General features: G+C 41.9%; 1 protein-coding gene and 1 long non-coding RNA gene across 2 annotated transcripts in view; one reads left to right on the plus strand and one right to left on the minus strand.

Moving 5' to 3' along the window:
* The window catches only part of OTOA (otoancorin), a 232,770-nt gene extending 208,761 nt beyond the window's left edge, over positions 1-24,009 (plus strand). Inside the window, exon 30 of the mRNA XM_082362406.1 lies at positions 23,493-24,009. The gene's annotated coding sequence lies outside the window, so the exon portion shown is untranslated. The remainder of the gene's footprint in view (positions 1-23,492) is intronic.
* Positions 2,763-6,416, minus strand: LOC309614383. Its single transcript, XR_014236142.1, has 2 exons — positions 5,518-6,416; positions 2,763-5,152 (listed from the first exon to the last, which is right to left on the minus strand). It is a non-coding gene; the product is annotated as an uncharacterized lncRNA (long non-coding RNA).
* Positions 24,010-26,257: the final 2,248 nt, after the last annotated feature.

Consider the following 26,257-nt stretch of genomic DNA (forward strand, 5'->3'; position numbering starts at 1 on the left):
CCAATATCTGTACCACGTGACCCACAGGTTATTGCACCTAGGTCGTGCACTGCACAACCTTCAGCAGTACAATTCACAAGGACTACAGTGTAAATGACACCCTAGAGTTGTGCAGTACACAACCTGCACAACCTGATGTGATGGCCCTAATTGTACCCAAAGGCAGTCAGGCAACTCCAAGATTCTGTTCCAGCCTTTGATTGGGTGGGTAAGGAGTACACTTACTTTATTGCTTTCAAACAATACAGCAGTGAAAACTGAGACAAATGAAACACCCAAGAGAATCTGCATATCCATATTTCTAATTACACTGAACATGCATTCTTCACTCACATGAGTACCAATTTGTATTATTCTGAGTTCCACTGAAATTGGAGTTCCACTGGGGAGCTTCTTGCCTAGTTTCACTTGTTACCCTGGGATAATTGGTTTAAAACTGATTACTGGGTCACTAATTATGGAGCCTATTGACAGTGTATTTCAGCTTAGGGAAGCAATTAAAAACCCTAATTAATCAGGGGTAATTAACAGGTCTTAAATTTTGTCAAGAGATTAATTATCAAGAAATCCAGAACAAATCAATGTGCATTCCAGGAGGGTGAGAGAAGACTCAGTCATTGGAGCTGGTGGTTATTTGGGCCATTCATTCATTCATTCATTCATTTAATGTTTACTGAGCACCTATATGGTGCCAAGCACAGAGCCCAGGGACTCCAGTGGCTTTGCTGATGTAGCTTCCATTTGGCCAGGGAGTGGTCAGGCATGAGACCAGATGGTTGTAAACAGCCTCTCTGAAGGCATAATAATAGTAATATTCCTAGCTACTTGTTTTGAGTGTTTATTATATGCTACATGCAATAGTAAGAGTTTACATCTTTTATTTCATTAGGTATTGACAGTGACCCTACTAGGTAAATAGGTATATATTACTGATTGTTTAACAGGTAAGAAAACCGAGGTCCAGGTAGGTTAAGAAACTTGCCCAAGAACACCCAGTGCTATGCTTTGTTGCACCTCTCCATGTGTCAGTGTTCTGAGAAAGGAGACGATTAATTGAAGTCTTCCCCCAAGGGTAGCTACTAGGAAGGCAGCATAATGAAGTGAAGGGCAAGGGTTCTGGAGCCAGACTGCCTGGGTCAAAGCCGAACTGACTAACTGTCTGAATTCAGGCAAGTTCATCCCACCTTTCTGTAACTCCACTTTCCTCTTCTGTAAAATGGGCATGTAATAGTACCAATCTCACCGCCCTATTTTAAGATGATGCATGTAAAATATATTAAATAGTTCCTGGTACGTGGTAAGTGCACAGTGTTAGCTGTTAATACTATTTATTACTGCTTTCTTACAGAACCAGGAGTTTTTTGCCTTCAAGCTCTTGTTCTACCAGCTTGCATTATTCTGCCATGGGGTTTCAAGAATGGATTTCTGTTGAGTTTGGGAGTGTGCTATCAACTGAATTATGTCCCACCCCACAAGTTCTCACGTTGAAGCCCTAACCCTTGGTGTGAGGGTATTTGGATGTAGGGTCTTTCGGAGGTAATTAGGTTTAGATGAGGTCATGAGGGTGGGAGCCTTTTGATGGGATTAGTGCCCTTATAAGAAGAGAAGGAAGAAGGGAGAGCTTGCATTCTCTCTCTCTGCCTCTCTCTCCCGACCCCTCCCTCCCTCCCTGCCATGTGAGAAGACAGTGGCTGTCTACAAGCCAGGAAGAGAGTTCTCACCAGAACCTGACCATGCTGGCACCCTGATCTCAGACTTCCAGCCTCCAGAATTGTAAGAAATGAATTCTTTTGTTTAAGCCACCCAGTCTGTGGTATTTTGTTATGGCAGTCGAGCTGATTTATACAGAGTGTTTACAAATTTTCTAGAATTGATTGTTTGGGGCCACTTGGGGGGTTAAGTGCTGTGTAGTGGGGGTCAGTCCCATCTCTCTGATGCAAAAATGCTCTCTTGCCTACCAGACAGCTTTGATAACAGGGAGGATGGCAGGTCCAGAGAGCTCGGTGGGGGGGGGGGGTCCCATAATAAGTTCCACAGTTACATCTTTTCTGGGACAGAAACTTAGAGATGGGGGCATCAGGCTCTGCCCAGTGCAATGATGATGTGCAGGGAACTATAGGTGTGAGAAATAGTGATGCCAGGATGGTAGGATGAGAAAATATGGGCTGCAAATAGAGCCCAGATGTCATCCTACGCTCACCTCAGCCGCCAGCCTGAGACTCCAAAAATAAGAACGCATTTCCTTTTATGTCCAATTAATAGCCCCAGGAAGCCATATAAGGTGTGGAGGTTAGGAGTGTGGTTGCTGAAGTCCAAGGGCCTGGGTTCAATCCTGTCCCTGGCACTAACTAGCTGGCTGACTTTGGGTAGATCACTTAATCTCCATGACTTAGCTACCTCCTCTCTTGTTTTTTATTTTTATTTATATTTTTATTTTTTTTAACATCTTTATTCGAGTATAATTGCTTTACATTGTTGTGTTAGTTTCTGCTGTATAACAAAGTGAATCAGCTGTAGGTACACATATATCCCCATATTCCCTCCCTCTTGTGTCTCCCTCCCACCCTCCCTATCCCACCCCTCTAGGTGGTCACAAAGCACCGAGCTGATCTCCCTATGCTATGCGGCTGCTTCCCACTAACTATCTATTTTACATTTGGTAGTGTATATATGTCCATGCCACTCTCTCACTTCGTCCCAGCTTACCATTCCCCCTCCCCGTGTCCTCAAGTCCATTCTCTACATCTGCGTCTTTATTCCTGTCCTGCCCCTAGGTTCTTCAGAACCTTTTTTTTTTTTTTTAGTTTCCATATATATTTGTTAGCATACGGTATTTGTTTTTCTCTTTCTGACTTACTTCACTCTGTATGACAGACTCTAGGTCCATCCACCTCACTACAAATAACTCAATTTCGTTCCTTTTTATGGCTGAGTAATATTCCATTGTATATATGTGCCACATCTTCTTTATCCATTCATCTGTTGATGGGCACTTAGGTTGCTTCCATGTCCTGGCTATTGTAAATAGAGCTGCAATGACAAACAACCCAATCCAAAAATGGGCAGAAGACCTAAATAGATATTTCTCCAAAGAAGATATACAGATTGCCAACAGACACATGAAAGGATGCTCAACATCACTAATTATTAGAGAAATGCAAATCAAAACTACAATGAGCTATCACCTCACACCAGTCAGAATGGCCATCATCAAAAAATCTACAAACAATAAATGTTGGAGAGGGTGTGGAAAAAAGGGAACCCTCTTGCACTGTTGGTGGGAATGTAAATTGATACAGCCACTATGGAGAACAGTATGGAGGTTCCTTAAAAAACTAAAAATAGAACTACCATACGACCCAACAATCCCACTACTGGGCATATACCCTGAGAAAACCATACTTTCTCCTCTCTTTAATGCACATAACAATAGGTTGTCGGGAGGATTCAATGGCTTTGAGTAGTAAAGTGAATGACTCAGTGCCTGGCACACAGTGAGTGCTCCCAAATGGTCCCTCATTACATAACAACGCCAAGCACCATGTGCCAAGACGGGGAGAAAGTTCAGTTTGTTCCTGGACTTACTTTCCCAGAACATTCCCAAAGATCCTTAAGGTCCTCTTCTTGCTGTTCTCTGCTTTATGCATCAGGGAATAGTTGGCAAAAAACTTTTGAACAGAGGAGGTCAGTAAATGTGGACTGACCTTAAACTCTGCAGTCTCTGAACCTTTGTTTTGATGCTGTGAGGGAACGATTACTTCTGCTTACTCTCTGCGTAGGTGTTTTATGGGACTATAGTTGCTGCAATGAATTGACATTCTTATAATGCTGAGCGTTGGTGGGAGAAAAAACTCCCTTTTTGTAAAGCAGTGGGTCTAGTTATAGGGTTTTTCTGGTGCTACCTGCTCAGGAAAGAGGTGTGTCTTGCAGACCAGAAGAAGGAACCAGGGGAGAGCTGGAAGGGTCATTCAGGGTTGAGCTCAGGATCTCTTGCTCTGTGCAGTGAGGATGTCCAGCATGATGCTCCTTGCTGGGGGATGGGACCTACTGAAAGGAGAGTCCAATTTGCATCAGCCTTTGGAAGCAGGAGCATTGTGTCAAGACAGCATGTGAAATGGGGCAAGGCTTGAGAGTTCTGGAAGCAAGCCCACTATGACCAGTTGATAAACTTCGCTTGGTTGGTCAGAGTGCTTTTTCTGTTTTTGTTTTGTTTTCTCTGTGTTTGCTTCTCTTTTGTTCCCTCTCAGCATTTAGCAATTTGAATATCCCAGCTAATTTAACTCTGCCACAGGATGGGATGGAACTATTCATATTGGAGCAAAGCTTTAAAGGGGAGCATGTTTCTTTTGGTTAGAGGTGAAATTCATTAATTCATGCTTTCATCCGTCTGTCTATTTATTAATCTATTCACTCTTCTATTCGTCCATCCATTTATACATCCTTTTATCTATCTATCCATCCAACAAATATTTATTTACACCTGCTCTGTGCCAGGCACTGCTCTAGGCATGGAGAGACAGTAACGGACAAGACAGAGAATTGCCCTCAAGGAGCTTACTTCCTAGGGGCAAAAGATAAGTGATAAACAATTAAAATAAGATACTGTATTAGTTGCTGATAAGTGCTTTGGACACTATAAATCAGGGAAGGGGACTAGGGAGTGCTGAGGGGTGAGCAATTTGACAGGGAAGTGGGCAGAACCAAGGCCTCAGGCTCCAGCAGTCCTTCCCTAGCAAGAGACTTTTAAGAAAATGCGATAGTATCTTGGAGACCTCCCAAGGCTTATTGTATTATAGCAACTGAGGCAACTCAATGGCAGGCAATTGCCCACTCATGCAGGCATTTAGGGTGTGCACATATACTGGAAGAGGGCATCTGCTATTTTTGCCTGTGTAGCATCAGTCCTCCTTATTCCTGTAACTGCATCCTGATTTTTCCTTGGGGAACCATTCTTCTCCCTTTCTCCTGTCCCTTGGTTTAGGTGGGGCTGACCTCCCTCAAACTCCATAGTGCGCATATGACCCAGGTCTGGTCAATCAGTATATTCATTTTTCCTGGTCACATTGATTGGTTCAGACATAAACCCCTGACCATGTGGCTCTAATGAGAGCCATCCCCTGGACTTTGCCTGGTGTCACTGGGGATGAGGAATCTTCTTTTTTTTTTTTTTTAAATTATTATTATTTTTTTGTTTGTTTTTGGGTTTTTGTTGTTGTTGTTTTAATTAATTAATTTATTTATTTATTTTTGGCTGTGTTGGGTCTTCGTTTCTGTGCGAGGGCTTTCTCTAGTTGCGGCAAGTGGGGGCCACTCTTCATCGCGGTGCGCGGGCCTCTCACTATCGCAGCCTCTCTTGTTGCGGAGCACAGGCTCCAGACGCGCAGGCTCAGTAGTCGTGGCTCACGGGCCTAGTTGCTCCGTGGCATGTGGGATCTTCCCAGACCAGGGCTCGAACCCGTGTGCCCTGCATTGGCAGGCAGATTCTCAACCACTGTGCCACCAGGGAAGTCCAGGAACCTTCTTATTTGATGGATATAATGTGATGAGATAGAACTTGAAAGGCTACAACTACCAGTGGCTGTCTTTGCCATCTGGGGAAGAGTCTGCCTGAGCATGAAGCCAACAAAGAGGAGACCTGAGAAATGGAGAGAGATTAAGCCCTGATGATGTCATTGGGTCCCTGGACTTAGCTGAGTCTGGTCCACCTACCCCTAGATTATAAGCTTTGTGAGATCATCATTTTCTCAAAAAACTTGTCATTTTGATTTGGGATTCTGTCACGAAACCCAAGAATCCTGATTAACATGGTGCTCAGTGAATATTTATTGAATAGATAATATCAGAACTTTCGCAGGTGGGAACCTTAAGAGGTCTGAATTCCATTCACTTTGTTTCTATTTTTCACATCAGGAGGTTCAATGTGACACCTACTGTGCCATCTACTGGCTCTTCATATTGACCTTTGAAGCTTTAAAAAGGAATTTTATGTATGTTCGGAGTCATGAAGCATAGGAAATAAGACATGCCCTCTAAGTATGTTTAGATATTGATTTTAGTATGTTCCAAAAGTAATACATGTTCACTCTAGAGAATACAGAAAAGCACAAAGAAGAAAATAAAAATTATGTAACTACTCATAAATAAATAACTTGGCATGCCCGTTGTTTCTTTGCATCCATGTTTTTAAAATAAAATTGGAGTTATACTGAAGTACTCATAATCTGTGTTTATTTTCATGAAAAATATTTTTTGACTATTTCCCCATGTCAATAATTATTCTCCTCTAACAACATACTTGACCACAATTTGGAAAGGATTTAACATTACAGAAAAGTACAAAGAACAACATAATAGACATCTATACTACCACCATGTACAATTAACAACTGTTAATATTTTGTTATATTTGCTCTGTCATTTTTTTTTTTTTTAATTTTATAGCTACTTTTATTTTTATTTATTTTATTTATTTTTGGCTGTGCTGGGTCTTCGGTTCGTGCGAGGGCCCTCTCCAGTTGCGGCAAGTGGGGGCCACTCTTCATCGCGGTGCGCGGGCCTTTCACTATCGCGGCCCCTCCCGTTGCGGGGCACAGGCTCCAGACGCGCAGGCTCAGTAGTTGTGGCTCATGGGCCCAGCCGCTCCGCGGCATGTGGGATCCTCCCAGACCAGGGCTCGAACCCGTGTCCCATGCATTAGCAGGCAGACTCTCAACCACTGCGCCACCAGGGAAGCCCTGCTCTGTCATTTTTAAAAGAAAAACATTATATATGTATCCAGTTTTCCCACCAGTGAGTCCTTACTTATTTTTCACCATTGTGAAAAGCATTATGAAGAATATCATTATTGAACTATAACTTTGTATACATCCATCATTCTCTCAGGGTAAAGTCTTAGAAATAGTGAAACTATATCATAGCCAACACTGGATTATTATAATTCCCATTATTTTTAACAATTATATTGGAGAAAGGTGACATTTTGTTATTGTCTTAATTTATATGTCTTTGATTCCTACTGATGTGAAATATGCTTTTTATGCACGCTGGTAAATTTGTAATTTTTCTTTTGTGAATTACATTTTCAGGTCCTGTGTCCTTTACTCATTTGGGGTGTTTCATCTTTTCTTTTTGAGTTGGAAGACCTGTTTCAATATTAAGGATATTTTCATATAGCAAATATATTCTGCTGTGCACCATTTGCCCTTCAGTTTTACTTCTGATGGTTTTTGACATAAGCAGATTTTTACTTTTTCTGTAATAAAATTCATCTGCCTTTATTTTTTCTGCCTTTATGCCATACTTAGAAAATCCTGCCTTTTTCCAAATTCTAAAATGATTCACCCCACATATTTTCAAGTGCCTTTATGGTTTTGTTTTTACATAAAACTTTTAAAACCACCAGGAATTAATTTTGATGTATGGTGTAAAGTAGGGACATTATGAATCTTTTTTCTAAATGATTATCATGTGTCACAACATCGTTTATTGACTAATCTCTCTCATGAAAAATGCCAATTTTACCACATACTACATTGCCTTTTATATATTTATATCAATTTCTGGAAATTTTATTCTGTTCCATTTATTTATATATCTTAGCTCCATTACTGCTCCATTAGAATTTTAATTATTATGTCTTTATAATATAGTTTCCTATCTATTCTCACAAGTGTCCTTTCTTCTTAAAAATGTTGGTTATTCTTATGTTTTTATTTCTCTAAATGAATAATTCCTAACAGGCGTGAACATGAGAACAAACTGTGGAGGTTTTTCATTATAAACTTGCCCAGGGCTCCCATTCCAAGAAATTCTGATTCGGTGGGCCTGGTGTAGGGCCTGGGCATCTTTCAGAAATAAATAGATAAATCACACATATACATACCCAGGTAATATATGCATTGTACATAGAGGGCTACCTAGCTGATGGTGAGTACCGCCCCCCCTCCCGACACACACACCCAGGTTAAGAATCACTGCTCCAGCTCCAAAGGATTAAAATAAAAAATTTTAAAGATATGTTTAAATTTTTTGACAAAGTAACTGTTATAATTTTGTAACACTGTCACAGTTCCCCTGTTCTCTCACTTCTAGCCTGTTTCCAAGTGCAAGATGCTCTCTTGGGACCACCTGGGGTGCCTTATGTAACTGGTCTGGGGATTTAGCAGAGGCTTTGGGATTTTTAAAAGCTCCTCCAGGTCATTTTAATGTTTAGTCAGAGTCACTGACCACTGGTTAGGAACTCCTTAGTCTTGCCCCACTCTACAGCTCACGTAGAATTCTGTGAGTTAGTGAGGATTTCGATCTGGGCTATGTATCAGAATCACCTGTGGAACCTAAAATACAGACTGAGTTGAATATCTATGTTAAATACTGGTCACCGGTATTAGAGAAAAATAAGTACAATCCTACAGGTGATTCTAATACACAGCCAGTGCCGGATACCTATTCTCCACGCAAGTGTCCTTTTTTAATGACCAGCCTTACTTTTCAGGTGAGAGCCCACCTATTTAAACACATGGGCATAGACTTGAATCCTATAGACCCACTGTATCATCATTCATCATGTACTAATAGAAGTGCTTCTCAAACTTGAGCATGCGTCAGAGCCACCTGGAAGGCTTTCTGGGTCCTACCCGCCGCCCGAGGTTCTGATTCAGTGGACGTGGGCCTGAAGGTTTGCATTTGAACAGGTTCCCAGGTGACGCTGGTGCTGCTGGCCCAGGGACCACACTTTGAGAACCATTGAGCTATAGCATGTATACAAATATTAGACTTGTTCCACGATGGAGAGGTTACTCCACTGTAGTGAGTTTAAGCATGGGCTCCGAGCTGTGAGCTGCAGACCCCTGAGAAGTGATGGCAAGAGGTGTACAAAATGCTCCATGCACCTACATTGCTGAGAATCGCTACAAAAGGATGTTATTGAACCTCTAGGATTATAATCTTCAGTCTGACATTATTGAGGTAACTTGTTACATATCCCCCACTTCCAATCCTGCCCCATTAGTGTGGGTGTGTAACTCCTGATGTGTGACTGCAGTGGTTGTGGTGTTGTATTCATCGACATTACACTGTGCAGAGGGTGAGTGGCAAGGTGTTCCCTGAAGGGTAAAGCCTAGTGACTGTTACTTAGGGAAGGATCCGTCTCTTAGAATTGGGTGGGCCCATCACTTAGATGGTTAGAGAACCCTCACCCACTTGCCAACTGATTTGGAAGCAACACCTTTCAACTGTTATCTACAATGGAGCCAAATGATCTTGTAAAATGCAACACAGATCATGACGCTGCCCTGTGTAAACAATTCAATGGCTCCCCATGACTGTTGGGATAAAATTCAAGATTCTTAACACGGTGTTACAGGTTGAGTTCCCCAGAAAATAGATTCTAAGATGGAGTTTAGCATGAACCGTGCTTATTAAGGGGTGCCCTTGGGAGCAACACCTGTGGAAGTGGGGGATGGAACACAAGCGGGCAGAAAGGGTCAAGCCAAGATATGGGCCCAATGACAGTCTCAAGCTGACTGCATGGGGAGCTCTGGAGTTAGATTGGTCCATCAAAGTGGTCCTGAGTTGAGCCAAGATGGTCAAGCCTATATATCCTCAGTGGATGTCAGCTGCCCTGTGAAGGGTGTGACATGGGTGAGGCAGCTCTGTGCAGCTGGGGCAATACCTGAAGGGCCTGACAGCTGAAGGCTGGCTGTTGACAGCATGCCCAGCAACTGGGGTATCAAGTTTTTCCTTAAAAGGGGGCTTGCAGGACATGGAAGCAACCTAAGTGTCCATCGACAGATGAATGGATGAAGAAGATGTGGCACATATATACAATGGAATATTACTCAGCCATAAAAAGAAACGAAATTGAGTTATTTGTAGTGAGGTGGATGGACCTAGAGTCTGTCATACAGAGTGAAGTAAGTCAGAAAGAGAAAAACAAATACTGTATGCTAACACATACATATGGAATCTAAAAAAAAAAAAAAGGTTCTGAAGAATCTAGGGACAGGACAGGAATAAAGATGCAGACGTAGAGAATGGACTTGAGGACACGGGGAAGGGGAAGGGTAAGCTGGGATGAAGTGAGAGAGTGGCATGGACGTATATACACTACCAAATGTAAAATAGATAGCTAGTGGGAAGCAGCCGCATAGCACAGGGAGATCAGCTCGGTGCTTTGTGACCACCTAGAGGGGTGGGATAGGGAGGGTGGGAGGGAGATGCAAGAGGGAGGAGATATGGGGATTTATGTATATGTATAGCTGATTCACTTGTTATAAAGCAGAAACTAACACACCATTGTAAAGCAATTATACTCCAGTAAAGATGTTAAAAAAAATAAAATAAAAATAAAAGGGGGCTTGAGTGGTGTAGCACAGTGTTTCCCACACATGGCCACACCATTCTTTGCAATCTGGCTGCTGCCTACCTCTCTAGTCCCTTACTGTCTACTTTTCAGGTGCCTTGTTTTTCTTTCAGTCTCTCAAATTTGTCATGCTCCTTTCTGTCCCAGGACCTTTGCACCTGCTCTCTCCTCTGCCTGAACTGTTTTCTCTGCATTCCTGACCTCTCCTCCCCCTCCTTGTTCAGACACTCCAACTCATTCTTCAGATCTCCGCTCCAGTGTTGCTTCCTCTGGGGAAATTTCCTGACCCTCTACCTAGGTTAGGATGTCTGGAATGTACTTTCAAAGCTTAGGCACCTACCAGATGCAGCCAGGAAGTGAGGGACTCACTTCCGCTTCTTTCCTTCGGGTTCCATGTGGAAATAGACAGGCCTGAATGCCATGGTGAACTGGCTAGATGGGGTAAGGGAGATGTTTTACATGTGGTGTGCTGATTTCCCTTAAAATTTAGCCCAGACTTTTGGAAAATTTTGCCCTGTGTCCCTTATGCTAGGTTGGGGCTGGAGTTTAAAAGGAGAAGCAGCAAGGGCCAGAATCAGAGTGAGGGGCCTCAAATGGAAAGTGAAATTTAGGAGGATAAACTCAAGTGTCCTTGATCAGACATCCCTCTTAACCAGGGGATCCTCCTTCTTGTGTTAACCATAGAGATTCATAGTTTCATGCTATTGAATAATAACAATATAATAATAGCAGTAATGCTGCCGAGTGTTCACTATGTGACGTTATGCTTTGTATTGAATATTTACTTGCCTTATCTCACTAATCCTTATATCAGCTCTGGGAGGAGGACTATCATTTCTTTCTGTTGAAGAGACAGGTGCACAGAAGTTAACTAATTTGCCCAGAATCATACTTGTAATTAGTGACAGAGCTGGGCTTTGAAGCAGGGCTGTCTGCTGACAGAACTACCAGGCCAAAGCAGCATGCATCCGGCCTCTTTGATGTGGGAGCCCGCCCAGACCTCCCTGAGGGGCTGGAGCCTCTGGGCCCAAGCCCTGGTCCTCCGCAGCTCTTCCAGACCAGCCTCTGCTGTTGGTTCTGGTTCCCCACCCCATCCCCCATCGGCCTCCCCCTCCCACCAGCCAGGCCGCTGGAGTCCCAGCATGCCTCAGGCTGCAGTCGGCCTGAGTTATGACATAACTCCCCTGAAAATTCCCCTGTAAAGGGAAAGGGGCCAATCAAATGTGAGTTATTCTTATTGCAAGCTCCCCAAAGCCAGGGACCTTGTATGATTTATCGTGGTATAACCCACAGCATTGGGAACAGGACCTAGCACATAGCACACAATAAATGTTTATGGAATCGACTGGAGTTTTTGGAGAGATGGGGGACTAAACACACATACACACATACACACACTCACACTCACACACCCTGACACACACATTATCCCCACACAAGTACACAAATGCACATACCCTACACCTACACACCCTCCACACACAAACACCTACCCTCTCTACGCACACAGACTCAGCCTACACACACACACACACACACACACACACAGATTTTTTTCTGTGGGTGTGAGTTTGCATCTGTGATCTTCGTCTCCCGTGACACGTTATGTGTATAACTCCATCATTCATTTTAATTATATTATTGTGGGCTCTATTTGGCCTTTGGGTATTTTTGAGACCAAATTAGAAATTTAAAACAGCCATCTTTCTTCCCAGAGAAAATTGTAACAGCCATTGCCCTGGGTGGGGGGCTTATTTTCATGGGAGTCCCTTTTGTTCTGTTTGGAATTTTTTTAACCATGTGTGTATATTATCTTTTCAAAGCATAAAAATAGAGACATTTAAATAAAGAAAATCGCCACCTAGCTTCAAAAACAACCACTGACTTACATAAAAGCTTTTATAACTGGGTTAGTTAGAGATTAAAGTTGAGGCCTGTCCTGGCCAGGTTCACAGGCCCCTGGGGACATATTGCCGCCACCCCCCAGGGAAAGTCAGCCAGCACAGCAGCTGACACCGTCCTGGGCCTGGGCTCAGCTCACTGTTCTGGATGAGCCCAGGTGGATATCTCCTCTCAAGCCTGCACTGAGAAGCCTTCTTAGAAGTCCCTCCATAGAGACCTCGCACATTCATTTAGCTATTCTCTTTGCTGGGTCAGTGACAGATCTACAAGGATTAGGGGAGGTAAACTCTGAAATCTACTCAGTAGGATGAAAATCTGTCCCTTCATTCTCAGGCTCAAGTGGAAATGATTAAATCTGAGGAGTCAGGCTCAGGGGGCAGGGGTCTGGCTGTAGCCTTTGAGTTTGAAGTTGTGTCGCATCCTTTCCTCTGATTTTAGAACCACTGGCATCTGGTCCCCAGACTCTATGGCAGCTGCCTGGAGCCTTGGAGTCAAACTCAGGGAGGATTGGGGCCTCCAAGGTGGACTGAGTACTTACAGCCAGCTAATGAGAGAGCCGGGGCTTTCTTCTGAGTCCAAGATATTCCTGGAGGGATTAATTTTTATCAAATGACTTCTTAATGAGAGTCTGCTTACCTCCAAATTTGGAGACTTTAAAGCTCCTGAAATTTAAAACTAATCAGCAAGCCGGTTCTGCTTTGAATGTGAGAAGTTCACACAATCAGAAGCTCAAAAGAAAAAAGAACAAGTTAGTAAGAGCCAGGAGCTAGCAGAGTGGAAAACATTAGCTTGAAATTCAGCAAACGGCCTTGCTCTGTATCCCTGCAAGAGGCACAAATGTGCCAGGTCAGGATCTGAAACTGGGGTCCTGGGGGCTGGATCTGACTTGTAGATGTGTTTTGTGTAGTCCACATATAATTTTAAATCTGGGGAAAGGTCATGTACAGATGTGGTTTGGGGACTTTGTGAAATCAGAAACTCTGGCCTGTGCTGCGGCAGAGGGGACTGCCTGGGGGCTGCCCCTTGCAGAGGGCTGTGTGAGCCCTTTCACCACAGTCCCCACCTTTCCCTACTGCCCTTTCAGCTTTGTGTCTCATATTACCTGCCTGGCCCTTGTGGGCCTTTGAGTTTGAGTTTTCTGCCCCAGATGAACCACACACATACTTAGAAACACCCATAGGTGGACCATTTTGCAAATTTGGGGATCATTTAGTAGACAGGTGAGGCCAAGTCTACTCTGGGTTATGTTTGGGGAATTCCTTCATTCTAACCCAACACTGCTGTTCTGGTTTGGCTGCCCCTATGACTCAAATCCAGTGACTAATGTTTCTCACATCCTGTGATAGACTCTAAGACGGTCCCAAATTATCCCCACGTCCTGATACTCATGCCATTGTGTAATCTTCTCCTCTTAACCTGCAACTTACTTCTAACCAGCAGAATATAGCCAAGGTGACAGGGTGTCATTCCCATGACTACATTACCTAAGCCTATAGCATCTGTCTTGCTAACAGACTGTCTTCCCTTGCTGGCTTTGATGGAGCAAGTGGCTGTGCTGGGGAGGCCCATATGAAAGGATCTGAAAGCGGCTGATGGCCAACAAGCAGCTGGGAACTGAGGGTGACTTCTGGCCCACAGCCGGCAAGAAATAGGCCCTGAGTCTGACAGCCCATAAGGACCCAAGTCCTGCCAATAACCACATGGGCTTGGAGGCTGATTCTGCCCTAGCTGAGCCTTTGCCTGAAATCACAGACCCAGCTGACACCTTGATTGCAGCCTTGAGAGACCCTGAAGCAGAGGACACAGCTAAGCCCAAACTCCTGAGCCATGGAAACTACGAGAAACTCAGTAACTGTGAGTGGTTTAAGCTGCTAAGTTTGTGGTAGTTTTTGTTTGTTGTGTAGCGATAGAGAAGTTATGCAGGCTCCCTTTGGATCTGGAGTTTCAACAATTACATTCCTTCTCAGTTTGATCCCATCGATGTCTTTAGTAATTTTACTTATTATATAGGACTGCTCAGTGCTGCTATTGATTCTCCTAAATCTGGATCATGTGCCAGAGTAGACTTTTCTTGAGGGGGGAAGGGGAAGTGTATGCCACATTCAGTTCACACCTCTTTTGCGTCATTTGCCAATGTATCCCGCAGTAAAATGTGTGTTCTTTGATGGCTGGGACTTTGTCTGGTTCATCTTTATGTCAGTGGTGCTAGACATATTGAGTACGTGCTCAGTAAATGGGCGTTGCATGAATGGACACAGAAGAAAGGTTGGATTATCCTTTGCAGGTCCTTTTTCCTCCAGTTTCATTCTTAATGACAGATCATGTTCTTTGTTTGAAGGTACTAGAGCTTAGACAATTGACTTCCTTTTGGCATTCATCTTGTTTCCAGATTTTTTGCTAATATAACCAATGCTTCAATTAAGCATTCTAATAGCCAAATGTTTGTGCCCATGTGTGATTACTGATGGGTCAAAACTTGTTCACGATATTACGGTTTTTAATAGTTACTGGAAAGATATTTACTAAATATTCCTAAAAATGTGGTATGTGGGAATGCTAACTTTCCTGCACACTTGCCAATACTTGATAGTATTTTTCTGGATAATCTTTGCCAATTTAATAGCTGGGAGTGGTAGGTTGTTGTTTTTATTTGTATTGATTTGCTTATGAATGAGGTAGAGTATTTTAATTAGCTGTTCCTATTTATCTTATAATTTATATTTCACGTTCATTAACTATTTCTCCATTGGAACAGTTGATCTTTATCTTATTGATTTGTCAGAGCTCTTTACATATTATCTGCAAATGATTCAAGCCAGTTTTAAAAATTTAGTCTTTTTAAAAATATGTTTTGAGGAAATTCCCAGTGGTTAAGAATCCACCTTCCAATGCAGGGGTTGCAGGTTTGGTCCCTAGTTCGGTCAGGGAACCAAGATCCCACATGCCGTGGGGCAACTAAGCCCATGCACCACAACTACTGAGCATGCAAGTCACAACTGGAGAGAAGCCCTCGCAACTAAGACCTGATGCAGCCAAAAATAAAATAAATACATAAATAAATATTTTTTAAAATGTTTTGAAACATATTAATAAGTTTTTACTAGGTGAAATTTACCAGTCCTTTATTTTGTAGTTTCTACCTTTGTTATCACACTTAGAAAGTGCTTTTCTACCTTCAACATTATATATTCATCTTCCAACCTTTTTTTTCTAGGGAAGTGGGTGAACTTCAGAGGACAAACTTTTATTAAGTTTGGCAGCTGATACATAGACTTGCCCTGGATTAGTAACGTTTTGGTCAAGTATAACTGGAATCTAGTTATGTAGAATCAGACTTGGTTCTTCAGCAGAATCAGGCTTGGTCCCCCAGCAGATCCACACTGATAAATTTCTAACTAAAACCTGTTTCTCCACCCAAGACTCCAGAGACACTCTTCCTCTTCCATTGGTGGTAGCCACTTCATATCTCAAGCTAAGCCTTAGGAATAGACAGATTCCTTGGAAGACAGACTCAGCCATGGGTGTTGGGAGCCAGAATTGGGTCATTGACATCATTAGACATCATTAGACAACAGGTGATAGACTGAACAAGTAATCAAAGTGGAGGGTCCTACAGGAAATGGGAGGTCCTTACACGTGATCAGAAACATAAAATGGGATTAGGCATTGATTGAGTACCGACTCAGTGCCAGGTACTGTGTTAAAGTCTTAACATCCACTGTGCAATTTAATTCTCTTAACTCCATGGTGTAGATAATATTATCCACATTTTGAAAATGAGGGAACTAAGATTCAGAATTTTGACTCAGGTTTGCCTGACTTTGAAGCTCTTTCTACCACTCTAGACTGCCATGTCATGTTTCTCCAGATGAATATAGAAATACTCAAGGTGCAGGCTGGCTGCAGCATCAGGAGCAGAAGGTCCAAGCTGTGGGGCTAGGTTTCTGGTGAGATGCTTTGTGAGCACTGATTGGCTATCAAGGTGGACATAAAAAGAAAGAATCTGTGGGAGCCTCACAAACTCAGCCTATGGCAGAGATGTACAGTCAGCTGCTCTAGCTTATAACTGCTCATTGAGATTCTTGCTAGAGCTTTCTAACACTCTGCATTTTCTTATCCAGGGATGAGATTGTCCTGTGTTAACCTGAACTCCTTGTAGCAAGCTTGATTTCACCTTCCCCCTCTTTTGTCTGTAGGATTTATGTAATTTGTTTCATCCCTTGGGTATGATCCATAAATAGACCCAATGTTCTCTTTAGTGTTGGGTGTTGGAAGTGCTCCGGTGTATTTTCTTGTGCTTATGAATAGGTGTTTCACTTCCCAAGACTGCAGAGGGGTAAGATAAATCCACCACAAGAAATCACTGAGAGCAAATATCTCTGAAACCATATTTCATTAATTTATTCCACAAATATTTATTAAGCACTTAACTATATGCCAAGAACCATTCTAGATTCTTGGAATATATCAAGTGAATAGATGCTTTAAACATATCAAATGAACCAAACTGAGAAAGAACTTGCCCTCAAGGAGCCTACCTTCTAGCTGGGCAGGGGAGAAATAATAAAGGGGAGATGAGGTCACAAAGGTCACGGGGTGACAAGAGCACGCAGGACCTTGTACGCCATCATAAGGACTTTGGATTTTCCTTTGAACAACATGAAGATCCATTGTAGGGCTCAGAGCAGAGAAATGACATGATCTGGCATATCTTTTAGTAGCATGTGATGGCTGCTTTGAGAATAGACTATAGTTAAGCAAGAATAGAGGCAGTGAGGTCAGTAAGGAATCAAATGGGAAGATCTTGAGATGATGATAGCTCAGACCAGGATGATAGGAATAAAAGTGATGAGTGATTTCGGGTGTATTCAGAAAGTAGAGCCAATGGGGTTTCCTGATGTATTGGATGTGGGATGTAAAAGAAGGAGAGCAGTCAAAGTTGACATGAGCAGTTTAAAGGATGGAATTGCCTTTGACTAAGGTGAGGAAGGCTGTGGAGGGAGCAACTGAGGGGGACGATAAGGAGCTTAGTTTTGGACCTTTGAAGGCTTATTTCTTATGCCTCTCATAATATTCTTCAATTAGTGGCTTGAGGTGATGGGAGCTGAGATGACTTAAAAGGGAACTGGGGATGTGTGCAAAGAAAGAGATGGGCTTTGCCCGTATAATCCTTCTTAGAGAGTACTTCATGAGTAAGCTGTGAAGAATCCCATCGCACTGCTGCCACAGTGCTGATGGGTTTCATAAAGTCAATAAGATTTCCTGAGAGTCTTAAAGCCACAACCATCTTTGTCCTCCCTCCATAGAACCCTAAGGACTCTTTGCTACTAAGCTAAGATGCGGCAAGTGTGCCACTGATGGAGCAAGTACAGACTGAATGGGATTTGGGACAAAAGACTGAGACTGAGTCTCAGGCACAGGGACTTAGACTCAGATTCAGGCTTAAAAATGATGTTCTCCTCTTGTTGGGGAGACTTCCAGTCCTCACCCTTATCTGGTCCTCCTCTTCTCCTGGGCACACCAGAGGATGGCACAGCCCTGCCCCCATGAAGTTGGGCAGGGCCATGTGATTAGTTCTGAACACTGGACTGGAATGGAAGTGACATGTGTCATTTTGGGGCCAAGGTACTTAATTGCCATAATGAACCTGTCCCTCTCTCCCCTGCTGTGGTGACCAAGGAGAACTCATGTTCTTGATGGTGCAGAACAAGATGTCAGAGCCTCCATCATTCTGGGCCCCTAAGTGACTGTTTGGAGCAGAGCCCTCACTGACCCTGCTGCATATGTACAGTGAGAAGGAAGGAAATATAACGTGTGAAGCTACTGAGATTCCAGAGTTAATATGATACCACAGCGAAACCTAGACTATCTTGGCTAGAGCACCTTCTATAAGACAGAAGCGAATTACACCTTACTCTATTTCCTCTTTCATCTCTTATCCTTTTAAGAAATATAAAAGCTGCTAACACTCTTCTGATGCTCCTGATAATACATAAGTATGTCAGAACTCCCACCCATCCTGAGAGGATCAGCTCTGTGGGAAGCCTCGCCACTCTCACCCCAAGCAGGGTTGGAGGAATCTTCCTTTCAGCTCCCACAGCACTCTCACCATACCTCCATTAGAGCACTTACCACAATGTATTGAAATAAGTTGTGTGCATCTGTCTCTCCCTCTAGACTGTAAGTGTCAGAAGCTTCCTCTATTTTCCCCTTAAAAATTGGGGGAAAATACACCAAAGGAAGGATAAATACAGATAAAAGGCAGCTGCGCTGAGGCTCTCCTCTACCTGTATCTGGCAATGTTTTAGTTAAGGCTCTTTTGATTGCAGGTAACAGAAACCTAGTCTTGCTAGTTTAAGTGAAAAAGGGAATTTATTGGAAGGATATAGTAGTTCTTGGAATCCAAGGGGGAGATGAACAAGCAACTCAAGGAACGGTAGGAACCAGAGCAGCCCTGGGGACCTCAGTGCCAGGACTTAATCATGGTCCCTCTACAGCTCTGCCGTGGCCCAACACAACTTCCAACTCCCAGACTCAGGGTCCAGGAGAGAGAATCCACTTGGGGCAGCTTGGGTTAAGTGTCTGCTCCCCACCAATCACCAATGGCTGGGAGAAGTGTCATGCAGTAGAAACATGAGCTGTGGCTTTGCAATATGGGGGATTCTCAGAGATAATGGGGCAGGTAAATCATCTAATAGATGCTCATGTCAGATGATATCTTATCTAACCTTCAGAAAAAGCATCTACTTGCCTCCCAGTTCTGTAGACTCTCTCTCGACTTGACACTTCCTGATAAATTCCAACCAATCACCATTCCTGGATCCTGCCTTAAATGTCCCAAATCACCCTGAACTTCTGCAGAAATACCTGGATGCACAATCTCTTTCTAGATACCAGAATGTGCCCAGGAGTTTGGGTGATCTTAGTTGCCCTTATCTGGCTACTCTGTTGCCCCCAGTTGCTCTTCTCTTGGCTGGTTCTCAACATCCAGGGCCCTGGGCTCCACTCATGGGCTTTATCAGCCCCAGCGGAGGCTGATCACTCAGCCAAGCTTGACTGTTTAGCTGGGCCTGACAAGGAGCTTCCCCATGTGAGGCCCATAGAAAGTGTTGAATTAAACTGAAATGGATTACTCGAAGCTAGATTGTGTCTCCTCTTACCAGCCTTTTCTGGAATGGAAAACCACAAGCAAACTGGAGTCCTACAGGGAAGAGGGTGTGCAGCATTAATTTTGGAAACAAATCAAACCCCTCCCCCCTCCAAATCCTGGCCATTCATTCTCATTTATTTGTTCATTCATCCATTCAACAAGCATTTTCCTATTATGCCAAGCATTTTCCTAGGTCTGGGGATATTAAAATGAAAAAGATCTTGTCTTGCCATTAACTCAGGTCTAGTGGGTGTGGGACGGATGCAGACATTTAAATAGATAACTGAATTTCTTGGTGCTAAAACAGGCAGTGGGGTCTTATTAAAATGGTGTGCATTGTGGAGAGGCCTCAGTATGAATCCTGCCTCCACTACTTTCTAATACATGACCTTGGACAAGTTACGTATTTGACCTTTTTGGATCTTAGTTGCTTTATGACAAAAGAAGGCAGAAATCATGTCAGTGTTGCAGTATTGTATTAGATATACAAAGTATCTAGCATATAATAGATTGTAATTGTAACTATTAATATCATTACGAGATCCAGGGTTTTTTTTTTCTACATACTTATGCTTTTTGCATACTTTCCAGGGTCTACAACATTGTCTGGCACATAGTAAGTCCTCAATAAATATTTTTTGAGTGAATGAACCCATTATTTCTTGTGCGCTTACTTCATATTAGGCATTTGTGTGTGTATCTGTAAAATAATTTTTAATTTAGAGAAAGACAGTACAATATAAAATTTAAGACTGTCCCTCGTCTTTGGTATTAGAAATACTCGTGTTCTAAGCCTTGCTATGAATCTGGGTTCTGTTCCTAGAAGCAGAACCTGTGAAGGGGCTTCTTGTGCACGTGCTGAGACTGTTCTCAGGAGAAACTTGAAAGAAAGAGAGGGAGGCAGGATAAAGCAGAGTGAGTAGCTAGACAAAGATGTGGTGGTTTCTGGAGCCTCCGTCTAGCCTCAGTGCAATCCTGTAGAGAGCTCTGGAGGCTGAGTTTCACCTGAGTCAGTACTGTCTTGAAGAAAGGGAGCTGGCTTTTGTACGCCCCACATCAGTCAGCTATTGGCTGCAGGTGGCCGTGGGGAGGACATCATAATCTCTGAAGCATCTCCAGGCAGGGTGGCTCCCACTGACTTCAAGAAGAATGTGAGTATGAGGCTGTAGCATCAAGATCAGGAGCTGGGTGCTGTCGAGGAGACCTGGTGGGGAACTGAGAGCATATGCTGTAGGCTTCTATGTACCCTCATTAAAAATGAGGCCCCTAAAAAAAAAGTGAGGCCCCTGCAATTTATGACACATGAGGGAACTGAGGGATCAAGAGCTTATAACTCATCTGAGATTATCTAGTTCTAAGCAAAAAGTGAATCCCAACAATTACTATATGTTCATAAAAATAACTACCAATTATTAATTAAATTACCATATGCTAGGTAGTGAAATTAATGCTTTACATGCACTGTCTCATTTACTGCTCATAACAGACCTACAGGGTAAGTAATCTTATTATCCCCCAATTAAAATGAGGAAACATGCTAGGAAGGGTTACGTAACTAGCCCAAATCACATTACTAGCAGTGGCATGGTCAGGATTTAAAATTAAGTATGTCAGACTTGAAGACCAAAGAATATTAACCACAACTCAAGGAAAACATTATGAGGTATTAATGCTTATTTCCCTTCCCACAATTTCCCTTCCCCTTCTTCCATTTCTTTCCCTCTATTCAGTCAGGGAGCAATCTCTGTGCTTTCCTCATGGGACATTTGTAGAGGAGTGGAAATCAGAAGAGAGTTTCCTTTTGAGCTTTCCCGCCTCCAAAGCCTAAGCCTTGTAATAGGGAAAAGAAATTTAAGACCACAGGCAAAGTATATTGACTTGAAGAAATGGGAAGATGTCATTTGTTCCATTAGACTTAAGGTTTGCTACCCTGGAGAAGGAAGGAGAGAATGAGCAGCAAGGTAGGGAAAGGAGAGAGAGAGAGAGAGAAAATATTCGATCCCTGAGCAGTAGAGATGAACCTTATTTCATGGCAGCACCACTGGGGGAGATCGCAAAATCCCAGGAAAGAAAGGCTGTGTGATGTTTCTAGGTAGATGGGACCACAGGAAGCCTAACAAAAGACTCTTATTCTCCAAGCATTACAAGGAGGCATGGAGAGGGAGTAGCTGAAAAGTAGCCATGCAGACAGGGACAATGGATGTATCAGTGGCCACCTGTGTAGACCCATGACTGAGAACCAAATGCAGCCACTCTTTGGATGTAAAAGACATAGATGTGACTGACCCCAGGAAGGACCAAAGTTAAGTTTTTTATATAGATCAGAGGGATGGAGAGCATGAAGTCAGATAATCAAGTTGAACTGAAAAAAAAAAAAAAAAGAAGGAATTTTTACTGAGTTTATCTGACTTTGAAGTTTGAAATGTATACCTATGATGAATAGAAAAAGAATTGGCCTTGGGGAAGGTGGAGACAGTGGCCTGCATTATGGTGAGTGGAGAGAACTTTCCTGTACCCAAGTCAGCATGGCTGGTCATTGAAAGGCAAACCCTTATGTATCTGTTTGGGTTGTTCTACCCACTGTCCCTACCAGGATGGTGGGAGGTATTGAAAATTGAGGTCTAAGTAATTAAAGCTAGAACCCTGATAGGGTTACTGCCTCAATGAAAGGGGGGTTAGAAAAATTTTACCCATCAGCCCAGGGAAGCAAATTGGGGAATTTGTCACTAAGCAGGGCTCTGGGTTGGAAAATTACAAAATTAACTCATCCATGAGAAACTGAAATGCTGAGTCTGCACCTCATGGTGATGTTAAAAATCAAATTTACACTACTGATACCTGGATTTCTAAAGTGATAAATTTACATTAAAAGCTTGTTCTCTACTAGTAAAATGTCCAGGGTTCCTTGCAGATACAAATGCAAAATTACTCTGTAATAACATTACCATAACCTTAGGTTCCATGGGATTTTTATGATATAAACAATCCCCACTAGGAATTCACTGTCATTAAAAAATTACAAATAGTAGCAAGAAATTGTCAACCATGAGGAAGAGTCAGCAGACACCACAAACAATAAAATTAGCAACCCCAGGAATGTCAAGTAGCAGAACAGCAATCTGAAAGACACAATAAGTTCATTTAAATTTTTAAAGAGATTAACAAAATAGAAATCATCCTGAAGGAACAGGATACTATGAAAATACTAACAAGCAGATTTGAAAGAGAATCAAATAGAATGTCTGCCAATAAAAAAGTGTGGCCACAGAAAATAAAAGCTCAATAAATACGTTAAACAGCAGATTAACCACTAAAAAGAGAATTGTTGAAGTATAAGATAGAGCTAAGAATACTACCTAGAATAAAGATCACAGAAAAGAACAGATGGACAAGATGGAAAAAGATATGGAGCACAGAATATGAGAAGAGTCCTAGAAGGAAAAAAATAGGGAGAATGAAAAGTAGGCAATATTCAATGAGAATTTTCAGAATTTAGGAAGCACAATGAGTTCTGAACAGGATAAACATATATCCATATCTGGACACATCAAGTTGAAACTGAAAAATAACAAAGGAAAGTAATATTTTAATGAAATTAAATCTGCAGAAGGAAAAACAGATTGATAACAACAATAGAGGCCCAGAACAATGGAAGAGTCCCTTCAAAATTCTGAAAAAGAAAACTGTCAATCTAGAATTCCATACTCAGTTTAAATATCAATAGTGGAGATAATAAAAAAGACATCTCTAGATAGAAAAGATGAAGAGAGTTTAATGCTCCCAGGAATGTATTGCAGTAAAAATATACTGAACACAGAATGAAAGAGTAGGGTACCAGAAGCATTACTGAGCAAACAAACTGGTGATATCTGTGGGTAAAGAAAGCATTTCTCCTAAAAACAGTAACTAATACTGGGGGAGAGGGTAAAAGCAAGGTGAAAATAAAATAGACAACAAAAATGAATCAGATGAAAGGAAAATGATGAGAGTTAAAGGTTTCTAAGGTCTTTGCATTATTTTGGAGGAGAATGAAAATAGTGATGAACTACAGAGATGAAGTATGCATATTAAAAACTTAAGAGAAACTACTAAAGAATAGAAATAAAATGTATAACTTCCAAAAGAGTAGAGAGGAAAGAATATCTAATTAATTCAATGTAAAAGAAGGAAATAGAAACTATATAAAATGTAAGATAAAATCACAAAATAAGATGGTCAAAATGAATCCAAATGTGCAATCACAATAAATGTAAACAGATCATTGTCATCAGTTAACACACAAGGATTCTTGCATTGGATAAAAAAAAATGTATCCAAATGCTATTTATTAGAGATATACCTAAAAAGTAATTTTTGAAAGTGATGGGATGAAAGAAGATATCCCAGGCAATACTGATGAAAAGAAGGCTGGTGTATCAATAGCAGAATCAGATAAAATATTATTTAAAACAACAAAGCATAATTAGGGATAAAAATGACTATTTTATAATTACTAAAGGGAAAATTCACCAGTAAAATACAAATTTCCAAACCTATATTCAACTAATAACATAACTTCAAAACATATAAAGCAAATGTGATTACAAGAAGAATTTGAGGGCTTCCCTGGTGGTGCAGTGGTTGAGAATCTGCCTGCTAATGCAGGGGACACGGGTTCGAGCCCTGATCTGGGAAGATCCCACATGCCGCAGAGCAGCTAGGCCCGTGAGCCACAATTACTGAGCCTGCATGTCTTGAGCCTGTGCTCCGTGGCGGGAGAGGCCACGAAAGTGAGAGGCCCGTGCACCGCGATGAAGAGTGGCCCCCGCTTGCCACAACTAGAGAAAGCCCTCGTACAGAAACGAAGACCCAACACAGCCATAAATAAAATAAATAAATAAGTTAATTAATTAATTTAAAAAAAAAAGAAGAATTTGACAAATAATTACAAGAAGAATTTGATAAATCCACAATCACAGAGGGAAATTTTAATAAACATTTCTCAGAAACTGATGCACAAAGGAAATCAAAAATAAGAACACTGCCATTTTGAACATCACAACTAATAAGTTTGGTCTAATGAGCATGTTTAGGATATAAAACCTAAAAATTAGAATATATTCTTGTTAAGCACCCATAGAATATTTATCAAAAATTTTCAAGGCTACAAAGCTAGTCTCAAAAAATACCAAAGAATCAACATCAAGTAGACCACCTCCTTGATGATGCAATAAAATTGGAAAAAAAGGGCGGAAAGGCAGTCCAACCCTCTCCCCACTCCATTGGGAGACTATTACACTTTTAAACATTTCATGTGTCAAAGAAGAAATTTGATGAAAATTAGAAAATATTTAGACATTAATAACAATGAAAAACACTTCCTATTAAAACATTGCAGATACTGAGTCTAAAAATGCATATGGAAGAGTAAAAGGTCAAGTTCAATAGCAATGGGGGTAATGCAAAGAGAAATAGCAATGAGATTCTTTTACATCCATCAGTGTGGCAAAACGTTTGAAAAAAAGTCTGACAATGACAAGTATTGGCAAGAATGTGAGATGATGGAAACCTGCAACATTGCTGCTAGTGGTGTAAATGTTAGAGCAGTTCTGAAGCATCAAGATAAACTAGCACCTGCATACCCTCCAACTCGGTATTCTCTAAGCATATGCCCTGGACTGGCCACCACCCATTAGTGAGCTGTGAAGTCAAAAAGCTCCCAAACAGCCTTCAAAGTAAAAGAAGAAAAAGAAAATACTAAGGTGCATTACACATAGTAAGATTAGGTCTTGGTTTTGTAAAAAAAGTGGTGTGTGTGTTGGTGGCAATGTAAACATATGCTTTCTAGGGGTTGGTCATTGTAAAAAAAAAAAGAAGTTAACAGATGATGCCCTAAAGAAATTCACTTTTGTACACAAGGAAGTGGAGATAAGGCTGAAAACAGCCTAAAGTGCAATGAAAACAGTCATATTTATCTACTTAGTGGAATACTGTCCTGCAGTTAAAAGAACCTAGGTCTACATTTTCCAGCATTGAGAAATCTCAAAATCATAATGTTGAAGATATGGAGAGCATGGCATCATTTCTCCAAATTACTAAAGATGCCTCCATATGTAACCAAAATCCTGAAATATTCATGGAAAGAATACATATCAGCTTCAGGATATGTTTACATCTGAGGAGGAAGGTTGGGAGGGGACTCAGATAGTGCACGTGGGGGAAGGGATGTCTTTTGTTTTACCTGTGATGTTCTACACGTGAACAGATCTGAAGCAAATGTAGGAAAATGTGAATACCTGTATAATTTGGGTGCCAGGTACATTGATGTTTGTTATTTACTGTACGTCTGACACAGTTCATAAATGAAAATTTTAAAATTAAAGTGATCACAGTAAAAATACCTTCAGAACATCACTTACCCAGCAGAGACTCCCAAACCACAGGGCCAGCTGAAAGTCTGGTGTACTTGGCTGTTTGGAAGGGGATACTTGATGGTATTTAACTTGGGGGCAGGGAGACAGAATGTAAATTTGCATCACACACTCCGACAAAATCAATAGAGGTAATTTCCTGATTCACACCCATAGATGTGCACAAAACCACCCTGATCTACAGAGAGCTATCCATGTAGAGGGGGCGCTCCGGGGATGACTTGGGGCCTGAATTATTCAGCGTCTGTCTCACGGCTCCGTTGCTCGGGCTTCAGTTGGGGCACGATGGAGAAGCCTGAATTTGGCTGCTGGACTGGCCTCAGCTCAGATGCTCTGACAACCACAGACCCATGATGAATGATAATTGCGTTTTCTCTACATCAGTGTATGGAAATCTGTTTACAGATTTGGATTACAAATTCTGGAAACTTAATA

This window comes from Balaenoptera borealis (genome assembly GCF_965194805.1).
Source record: "Balaenoptera borealis genome assembly, chromosome: 16".
Taxonomy (NCBI): domain Eukaryota; kingdom Metazoa; phylum Chordata; class Mammalia; order Artiodactyla; family Balaenopteridae; genus Balaenoptera; species Balaenoptera borealis.